Source organism: Aegilops tauschii, chromosome 2 (assembly GCF_002575655.3).
Source record: "Aegilops tauschii subsp. strangulata cultivar AL8/78 chromosome 2, Aet v6.0, whole genome shotgun sequence".
Taxonomy (NCBI): domain Eukaryota; kingdom Viridiplantae; phylum Streptophyta; class Magnoliopsida; order Poales; family Poaceae; genus Aegilops; species Aegilops tauschii.
This window is the reverse complement of record NC_053036.3, coordinates 347,145,261-347,148,611: the sequence shown is the minus strand read 5'-3', so window position 1 is coordinate 347,148,611 and position 3,351 is coordinate 347,145,261.

Below are 3,351 nucleotides of genomic sequence, written 5' to 3'. Positions count from 1 at the left end.
TCTGAGCTTCACGGATCTTTCCCAACAATGTAGACCGAACTTCCATTGCTGCAACATAACCTTTGGGAACAATCTCCAACCGAAGTTTCCAGAGATCCTCGGCTAACTCCTTTGGTAATCCTCCGCTTATGAGGGTATTCGTCCTTGTTTTCTTTATGGTTATGTCCTATCACTCCACAAAGCTTGCATGCACACGTTTTCTTCATATCCTTCCCATAAGGCTTCAACTCCTGGGACACAACCGAGACTTTGGCAACATCAACTTAAATTCTTTCCAAGTGGTTACTCCTTGCCATCCTTTGATGGTTTGGTACATCCTCCACCAAGTAGCAGCACCTCTCTCAAAGCACCGAAGAGCATGCTGGGTCATATCCTTTCCGACTATGGGGTTATTCTTCATGTGATCCTCCGTGTTCTGAATACATCGGTCTGTCTCCAATTGACTTATCGGTCCAGGAAACATGAGTTTATCTCCTTTCATCCTCTGTTGGGTCCATGGGTTTGGGGTGGGATAAGAGAGATAGAGAGGGATGCACACAAACACAAGTTTTGAAAATGCAGATTTTATTTGTGGCTGTCGAGAAAAACATCAAACAAATGAAAGCTCACAAACGTCGCATCTAACGTAGGTATAACAGGGGTTTGGTCTTCTAAAGGTCAATAAATCTTCAAAATCGCCAAACTCTTTCAAGTCTTGTTCATGTCTTCGATGGCTTCTTCTGATCGTGCTTGACCTTCTCAAGTTCTTTTGCCAGATCATCTCTGTTGTCGCAAAGTCTATCGTGACGTCCTTTAATATTTCTGGAGTTGCGTTCCAAACTTCTGGGTTTCATCAACCTCGACATGAGCCATGGTCCTACGGTCCTTCAGTTCCTGACAAATCTCCGGTGTCTCGAGGTTCTGCTCCTCCAGTTTGGCTACTTCAACTTCTGGGTCCTAAGTTCTTCACGAAATGCTTCCTTGTCAAAATATAGCTTCCTGCAGGTCCATCTTAAACTTCTTGATGTAATACTCCAGATCCTGGTGATACACCGGCTAAGGTTAAAACTTCATCTTGCTGATAGGTGCTCCATCAGCCTTCTACCATCCAATCCTTCCATGCATATGCATGCTAACTCAGCACGGTGATAATAGCATAAGCGACGATAACTCCATGGTTAGCCGTGTCTATGCCCATGTTACTGCCATGAGCTATCATTCCATAGTTGATATCTCCTGTCTGTTTTCTTGACAAAACTTTGAGTTATAATGCTCCATGTTCCAGTCTTTCTCCGATACACCTTGATCTCGGGTATTGACAGCTTCAATAGTCTGACAAGTTCCATAAGGGTAGCCTTCCTAGGTCATAAAAATCTGGGAATTCTTCAGAGCCTTCAAATTCTCCTAGTCTTCGGAGTCTTCAACTGTTGTAGTTTCCATTATTCAGATGCACGGTAGAATCTCCTTCATTCCGTAGTGGTTGTGGTTGTCCGATATCTTGTACTTCTTGGAGTGGTCTCATCAGTCGAATCTTCGAGTGGTCAAAAGAGGAAAAGGGTATGGTCTCACTGAAAGGGAATGTTTGAATAAGCTCAGAAGAGAAGAGAGGTAAAAGATCTTTTTGAAAAAGAAAGTTTTAGAGAAAATCCTTCCTATGGGCTTGCCAATTTCTAGGGTCACGTCCTACAGTCAACATGTGCTCTGATACCATCTTGTCGCGACCCGACCTCAGACTGTCAAGTCTCTGTGCTTAAGTGTCATCCCTGGATCGGTATGCTGACACACACAGTACTCGAGGATTTATAACAGAGGTAAACACATGTATAAAATAACGTAAATACTATTACCTCAATCCAAATAGCGGAAGTAACAACATGGTTGTGGATTCCCATCAACACCAACGGCAAAGTTGAGTGTAGAAATCGTAACCCTAACGTATCACTTACTCGTCGTAAGAATCCTGCAATATGAGACGTTGCAACCCGAAATGGGTCAGTACATTGAATGTACTGGCAAGATAACACAGTAGAGCAATGAATAAAATAAATGCTATCACTACATGCATATATGGCTGGTGGAAAGCTCTACGGTTATAATGTTTTTGCGAAAAGCCAATTTTCCCTACTTCAAAGGAATATATTTATTTAACTACAAAGTTGGTTGAAAATATTGAGAAGGTTCCTCCAACTCAATCCCAAATTAACATCAATAACCCAACAAATTATTTAAGTAACATGATGAGATCAATATGAATATCCAAAGACCAGAGACTCAAAATTGTCCATAACCGGGGACACGGCTAACCATGATTAGTTTGTACACTCTGCAGAGGTTTGCGCACTTTTCCCCACAAGACTCGATCGCCTCCGTTGGATTTCTCGCACTACATGGTGTTTGAGAAACAGATGACCGAGACACAATCTTTCAGAAGCATTTACTCTCTACTCCTGGCAGACCGGTACACCTACAACCCCCCTACATCTGCTAGTCCACCTCTTCAAGAGCTCACGCAACTTACTCAACTATGCCAGAGCCCATAATGGCTTGTGGCTGCACACGGAAGTTTCTAGCATGAATAATCTTATGATCCCTTTGAGCCTGGGTGGCATTCCATAGGGTGATCACACGGGTCCTCCGGGATCCCCTTGGGCAAGCACTGGGTTCTCCAGGTGCCCGGGCAAACCACTGGGTACTCCAGGGTGCCCCAACCAATCCACCCAGATGTGTATTAAAGTAGCCACCTCAAGTTAACCCTTAATGATAACTCTCACATCTGTCATGGATACACTCAACCAATCCACGTCTACGAGAATAGCAGAGCAGTATAAGCATAACGTAGAAGTAACTCCCAAAGTTTGAATTCAGGGCAATAGGTTCCTACCTCATCAACTACTTCCCAATACCCACATGTTATCAATCCTACTCATGCAATGTTTTGAGGATGGAAACTAATGCATAAAAACTGGGTAATAATGGGGTATGATCAAAGTGTTACTTGCCTGTACTGTTGATGAAGATGATTCGCACTCAAAACTCTTGATAGATCTACTCGTCACACTCTGGTCAATCTATCGTAAGCAAGCAATGGTAACCACACATAAGCAATCACTCAAAAGATCGGAAAGAACGAAGAAGACAATTCGGAAAACATCAGAACCAAAGTAAATAACTCTTGTAACATAAAACAATTTCTAACAGTACCAAAATTATGTGAATTTGGCCTTATCAGAAAGTTTAGGTCAAGAGCTTCGATAAGCAAAAGGATTCAGCTAAATCGGAGTTATAAAACTCAAGTTATGATCAAACAAAGTTTGAATCTAAAATTGTTTGAAATCAAATTTTAAAACTTTCAAAAACATGTTTAAGTTGTTT